The 6,501-nt window shown below is 44.7% G+C and overlaps 8 non-coding genes across 8 annotated transcripts; all 8 read left to right on the top strand.

Moving 5' to 3' along the window:
• The first annotated feature begins 3,162 nt into the window (after positions 1-3,162).
• On the top strand, positions 3,163-3,236 carry trnat-agu (transfer RNA threonine (anticodon AGU)). The gene has a single exon. It is a non-coding gene; the product is annotated as a tRNA-Thr (tRNA).
• A 251-nt stretch (positions 3,237-3,487) lies between these two features.
• trnat-cgu (transfer RNA threonine (anticodon CGU)) lies at positions 3,488-3,561 on the top strand. Its single transcript has one exon. It is a non-coding gene; the product is annotated as a tRNA-Thr (tRNA).
• A 428-nt stretch (positions 3,562-3,989) lies between these two features.
• Positions 3,990-4,063, top strand: trnat-ugu (transfer RNA threonine (anticodon UGU)). The gene has a single exon. It is a non-coding gene; the product is annotated as a tRNA-Thr (tRNA).
• A 541-nt stretch (positions 4,064-4,604) lies between these two features.
• Positions 4,605-4,678, top strand: trnat-agu (transfer RNA threonine (anticodon AGU)). Its single transcript has one exon. It is a non-coding gene; the product is annotated as a tRNA-Thr (tRNA).
• Positions 4,679-4,879: 201 nt separating this feature from the next.
• Positions 4,880-4,969, top strand: trnar-ucu (transfer RNA arginine (anticodon UCU)). The gene is given in 2 exon segments: positions 4,880-4,916; positions 4,934-4,969. It is a non-coding gene; the product is annotated as a tRNA-Arg (tRNA).
• Positions 4,970-5,124: 155 nt separating this feature from the next.
• trnat-cgu (transfer RNA threonine (anticodon CGU)) lies at positions 5,125-5,198 on the top strand. Its single transcript has one exon. It is a non-coding gene; the product is annotated as a tRNA-Thr (tRNA).
• A 421-nt stretch (positions 5,199-5,619) lies between these two features.
• On the top strand, positions 5,620-5,693 carry trnat-ugu (transfer RNA threonine (anticodon UGU)). The gene has a single exon. It is a non-coding gene; the product is annotated as a tRNA-Thr (tRNA).
• A 541-nt stretch (positions 5,694-6,234) lies between these two features.
• Positions 6,235-6,308, top strand: trnat-agu (transfer RNA threonine (anticodon AGU)). The gene has a single exon. It is a non-coding gene; the product is annotated as a tRNA-Thr (tRNA).
• Positions 6,309-6,501: the final 193 nt, after the last annotated feature.

Here is a 6,501-nt window from a genome sequence, read left to right as displayed (position 1 = left end):
GAGTGATTCATTGGATTACCCTCTTCTCATTTCTTCACACATCTACAGCTATGGAATTATGTTAAAGGGATAGTTCACCCAGAAATGAAAATTTGATGTTTATCTGCTTACCCCCAGGGCATCTAAGATGTAGGTGACTTTGTTTCTTCAGCAGAACACAAACAAAGATTTTTGACTAAAACCGGTGCAGTCTGTCAGTCATATAATCGAAGTGGATGGGCACCAAACCTTTAAAAGTAAAACAACACATGCACAGACAAATCCAAATTACACCCTGCAGCTCATGAAGATTAAATGTAAGTCCAACATGTGAACATTGGGTCATTTATTTTGGTTGAGTCCACAGATTTGAAAGTTCTGTTGTGAATGGTTTTGTTTTTATTCAAGGGCATTTGAGACTGATTTTGCCCATGACCCCATTGTTGACCTATTAGGCTGGTCTTCATATTTGGAGACCCATGGTCCCAATCAGACTTAGGCAGTTCAGTGTGTGATGACAATAGCAAAAAAGACAACATATTCTGTGTGGGATGTGAGTTTATAATGTCTAATAAGGTAATAATGTAGCTGGCCATAACTGGATAAACACTAGTAGTGAAAATGTATTTTATATAACCTTTTCCTGTGATTTTTATTTATTTATTTTTACTTTTTTATGCATTTTAAATATGTTTTCTGTTTGCATGTGTACAAGTGTGTCTCAAAAAATTAGAATTTCATGGAAAAGTTCTTTATTTTTTGTAATTTAATTATTCAAAGGAAACTTTCTTATATTCTAGATTCATTGCAAACAAACTGAAATATTTCAAGAGGTTTTTTTTTTTTTAGTTTTAATTCAGATTGATACAACCTAAAAATATATATACAAAAAATCAGTCCCTCAAAAAATTTGAATATTTTTTCCAAAGATCAAAAAGATATACAAAACAGAAATGTTCAAGATCTCTGAAGTAGATTTAATTATTCACTTAATAATTGGTTGGGGCTCCTTTTACACAAATTACGGCTTCAATGCGGCGTGACATGGAGGCAATAATCCTGTGGCACTGCTGAGGCGTTTTTGAAGCCCAGGCATCAGAATAATACATCAAAAAATATCTAGCAACATTTCAGTTTGTGTGCAATGAATCTAGAATAAAAAAAGTTTGCTTTTTTGAATTAAATTGCAACAAATATAGAACTTTTTCATGATATTCAATTTTTTTTTAGATGCACTAGTTGTGTATGTGCAATGTGATCTAATGAGAATTTGTATGTATTTTTTGTGAAACTATGTGCATGTGTTGATTAACAACTTCAGGCTAACTTTGAAGAGCTACATGTGCAAAGCTTGAAGACTACAGTGGAGAACTATATAACTTCAAAGAACATGACCCACATTTAATCTCAAGCTAGCTCAGAAACTTTATTTCAAATTAAAGAAACTGATGAAAGGATAGTTCACCAAAAATGAAAATTGTCATCATTTACTTGACATTTTAAAATGATTTCCAGTGAAGCGAATTAATATGTTGTCTAATATATAATATACCTCAACAGTATATCACAGATGGGGAGTTGAGCTTGCAGTGGCCACGTCTGATGACAGCCTTCAGACAGGTAAAGATTACCTGAATGTTGAGGTGAAGCTCTTCAAGGGCCTTGTCATGCCAGAAAAAAAACATGAAATATGGGCTGCATTTCAGTACAAATCCAAGACAGGAACTTGGTGTCTTGCATCATAGTCATCCTTGGAATCTGCGACTGTAAATAACAGCCTATTATTAAATGTTTTGCTGAATCATCACACAAGGGCATAGGTTTGATAGTTGATCTGTAGTTTATGAATCTTCACATCAGATTTTCTTGCCATAAATTTAGTCTTAATATAACACTAATAGATACGAAATATCTAAATACAATGCATTACAAATGCAACGTTTTGCTTAATAGTCAAATCTGAATAAAATCACATTCATCATTTGAGAGGGTGCCACACAGTTCACAGTTGTGCTTGTTGTCTGGTTTTCATTTATCAGGCTGTGTCAAGTTCTCTTTCTCTTCACTTTTGTTTACCACCAGAATAGCTTCCAAGTTCATTGGCCCATCCTGAACCAGCCAACCTAAACCAATGCATTTTACATTTAAAATGTGTGGCTCACCAGAATCAAATAAGATTGATAGATGATGAAGTGCATGGTAAAAACTAAAATTTAATTCATAATATGTCATATTTAAAATATAGAAAGAATACAAAAAGTAACAAAGCCATTAAGGTTTGGAATAACACGAGAGAGATAAAAGAATTTGAACTTTTTGGGTGGACCATATTTTAAGATTTTATAGCAGATAAAAAAAAAAATTATGAAGCAAAAAGAATCAATTACAGTATTGATCAAATGTCTGTTATTCTTATCAAATCTGCCTTTATGCGATAAAAATACAAAAATAAAGTGATTTTGTGAAATGTCATTATAACAATGTTTTCTGTTTTAATATAATTTTAAAAATAATTCATTTCTGTGATGCAAAGCTATAGCCTGGCGAGCCAGACTTACATCAAGATGTTTAGTCTGGAAACTCTCCATAGACGCGGCTTACTCCGAGGGGCGGGATAAACGGTTGTCTCTCAAAATCCCTATGCACGCAATAGGATAGCGCTTCAACCAATCAGAGCAACGAAGAAGGTGACGTAGTCTAAGCTTTTTCCGTATCCAGTCGGCAAAACTCCAAACACATCTTCCTTTTTTAAAAATGACTTAAGTGCCGTTCTTTGCTCGTTTCTTAAAGAAAAACTTAACTCCAAGTCCTCCAGAGTCGCGGCCAAAGCCGATTCGAAAGACCGCTGTTCGACAGCTGCAGCCGCCATTCTTTGTTTTTCACGTGGTAGCCGTCGCAACTCTGTCGTCATATGTTAAGCCCGCCCCGCCTACTCTATACGCGTTGTGATTGGCCTGACCCAATTTGGGTTTTTGCAGCTAGAAGGTCTATTGAGAGTGTCTAGACCCACCTGGCTGCAAAATAATTTTTGCTGCCGCTAGGGTGCGTCTAGATTTCTAGGCTAGCAAAGCTAAATAATCAGCATCATTATTTTTCTAGGTTTCAGTGTCATGCGATCCTTCAGAAATCTAATATGCTGATTTGATACTCTGAGCAGCCCTCCCCACGCCTAACATGCGAGTTGGCGCCGTGGCTTAGTTGGTCAAAGCGCCTGTCTAGTGAACAGGAGATTCTGGGTTCGAATCCCAGCGGTGCCTTTCCACCGGTGGCTGTCTCTGGCCTCACTGTTAGATGGGAGACCCCAACTACGCTGTATATTTTTGAACCGTGCCTCAATTGTGCAAAGACCTGAGGACCTGTCTTTCTGCCCACACAGCGTGCCACTCGGCTGAGCTGGATAGGCACAAATCTGTAAGAAAAGCCCTCAGTGGTCATCCAGAGGCTTAACCAACTAAGCCACGACGCCAAACCGCATGCAAGGCTGTCGGGACAGCCTTGCATGCGGTTTGGCGCCGTGGCTTAGTTGGTTAAAGCGCCTGTCTCGTAAACAGGAGATCCTGGTTTCAAATCCCAGCGGTGCCTTGTGCGGCTTTGCAGTCCAGCAAGCGCAAGCTTTTCCGAAAGCGACCCGGAAACAGGGATAGCTAGGGCAGCGAGTGGGTAATTTTGCAAACCGCCCAGACTCAGTTGTCGGCAAACGCCTTAAAGCTGTCCAGCGCACGGTCAGCCAACCCTTGGCCTGTTCTCTGGAAGCCTGGATCGTCTGAGTCGCCCTCCCGGAGGGCGAACGTGCTGCCAGGCTAGTCTAGTAAACAGGAGATCCTGCGTCCGAATCCCAGCGATGCCTTTGGTTGCGCGCCACAATACCGCCGAGCTCGTGCTTTACCAAAAAACGGACGGCGAATGGGGACACAGAGAAGCTCGAGGTTAGCGGGCGGTTTCTCTTGCAACACTACCCTCTCACCTGCTTTTGAAGGATAGCATCCCAGGCTAACGGATCCAACCGAGGTGGCGCCGTGGCTTAGCTGGTCAAAGTGCCTGTCTTGTAAACAGGAGATCCTGGGTTTGAATCCCAGCGGTGCCTTTCCACCGGTGGCTGTCTCTGGCCTCACTGTTGGATGGGAGACCCCAACTACACTGTATATTTTTGAACCGTGCCTCAATTGTGCAAAGACCTGAGGACCTGTCTTTCTGCCCACACAGCGTGCCACTCGGCTGAGCTGGATAGGCACAAATCTGTAAGAAAAGCCCTCGGTGGCCCAGCCTGGCGTATTGAACGGGTCTGTGGCGCAATGGACAGTGCATTGGACTTCTAGAATTCCAGAAGAGGCCATTCAAAGGTTGTGGTTTTGAGTCTCACCAGAGTCACGCTTTTTGCCATTTTGTTAAGCCCATACTGCACAGTGTTGCCCTCGCACAGCAGAAACCATTTTGAGGCCTCCTGTTCTCAGCGTACATTGATTAAAAAAAAGTCAATCATATTTAAAAGGTAACAAAACATGCCCAAGAACCAATTCATTGAGGTATGGCAATCACTGTCTTGCATCAAGTGGAGGCAGCAGGATGTTCGAAGTGTTGATTCATGCATCCTCTGAGCAGCCCTCCCCACGCATAACAGGAGGAGTGGCGCCGTGGCTTAGTTGGTTAAAGCGCCTGTCTAGTAAACAGGAGATTCTGGGTTCGAATCCCAGCGGAGCCTTGCAAACGACAGGTTGGGTCTTTTTGCTCTCCCTTGGACCTGAGGCCCTTACAGTGCCTCTGCCTTTCAAACGACACCGCAATTGTGCAGAGACCCTAGGGCCTGTCCTTCCTGCAGAGAGAGCCTGCGCTCTCTTACCGTTGGACGGCCACAGACCCGAAAGGTCAGCCTTCACGCGGCTCTGCTTGCTACCCCCTTATGGGCTCTGTGGCGCAATGGATAGCGCATTGGACTTCTAGATTGCCAGACGAGGCCATTCAAAGGTTGTGGGTTCGAGTCCCACCAGTGTCGTGGCTTTTGGCTTTCTAGTAACTCTCATACTGTGCAGTGTTGCCCCCAGGCAGTAGAAATTTGTAGACATTCTCTTTTAAGCGGACCAGCACCTGGCCCGCCTCTGGATGTTTTGATCCTCTGAGTCACCCTCCCGACAGCCTTGCATGCGGTTTGGCGCCGTGGCTTAGTTGGTTAAAGCGCCTGTCTCGTAAACAGGAGATCCTGGGTTCAAATCCCAGCGGTGCCTTGTGCGGCTTTGCAGTCCAGCAAGCGCAAGCATTTCCGAAAGCGACCCGCAAAAAGGGGGCAGCGAGTGGTTAATTTTGTAAACCGCCCCGACTCAGTTGTCGGCAAGCGCCTTAAAGCTGTCCAGCGCCCAGTCAGCCAACCCCGGGCCTCTTCTCTGGAAGCCTGGATCGTCTCAGTCGCCTTCTCGTAGGGCGAACGTGCTTCCAGGCTAGTCTAGTAAACAGGAGATCCTGCGTTTCGAATCCCAGCGATGCCTTTGGTTGCGCGCCACAATACCGCCGAGCTCGTGCTTTACCAAAAAACGGACGGCGAATGGGGACACAGAGAAGCTCGAGGTTAGCGGGCGGTTTCTCTTGCAACACTACCCTCTCACCTGCTTTTGAAGGATAGCATCCCAGGCTAACGGATCCAACCGAGGTGGCGCCGTGGCTTAGCTGGTCAAAGCGCCTGTCTTGTAAACAGGAGATCCTGGGTTCGAGTCCCAGCGGTGCCTTTCCACCGGTGGCTGTCTCTGGCCTCACTGTTGGATGGGAGACCCCAACTACACTGTATATTTTTGAACCGTGCCTCAATTGTGCAAAGACCTGAGGACCTGTCTTTCTGCCCACACAGCGTGCCACTCGGCTGAGCAGGATAGGCACAAATCTGTAAGAAAAGCCCTCAGTGGCCCAGCCTGGCATATTGAACGGCTCTGTGGCGCAATGGACAGTGCATTGGACTTCTAGAATTCCAGATGAGGCCATTCAAAGGTTGTGGTTTTGAGTCTCACCAGAGTCACGCTTTTTGCCATTTTGTTAAGCCCATACTGCACAGTGTTGCCCTCGCACAGCAGAAACCATTTTGAGGCCTCCTGTTCTCAGCGTACATTGATTAAAATAAAGTCAATCATATTTAAAAGGTAACAAAACATGCCCAAGAACCAATTCATTGAGGTATGGCAATCACTGTCTTGCATCAAGTGGAGGCAGCAGGATGTTCGAAGTGTTGATTCATGCATCCTCTGAGCCGCCCTCCCCACGCCTAACAAGAGGAGTGGCGCCGTGGCTTAGTTGGTTAAAGCGCCTGTCTAGTAAACAGGAGATACTGGGTTCGAATCCCAGCGGAGCCTTGCAAACGACAAGTTGTGTCTTTTTGCTCTCCCTTGGACCTGAGGCCCTTACAGTGCCTCTGCCTTTCAAACGACACCGCAATTGTGCAGAGACCCTAGGGCCTATCCTTCCTGCAGAGAGAGCCTGCGCTCTCTTACCGTTGGACGGCCACAGACCCGAAAGGTCAGCCTTCACGCGGCTCTGCTTGCTACC

The sequence above is a fragment of the Garra rufa genome, chromosome 2 (assembly GCF_049309525.1).
Source record: "Garra rufa chromosome 2, GarRuf1.0, whole genome shotgun sequence".
NCBI classification, from domain to species: Eukaryota; Metazoa; Chordata; class Actinopteri; order Cypriniformes; family Cyprinidae; genus Garra; species Garra rufa.
This window is presented reverse-complemented; position numbering and strand designations above follow the sequence as displayed.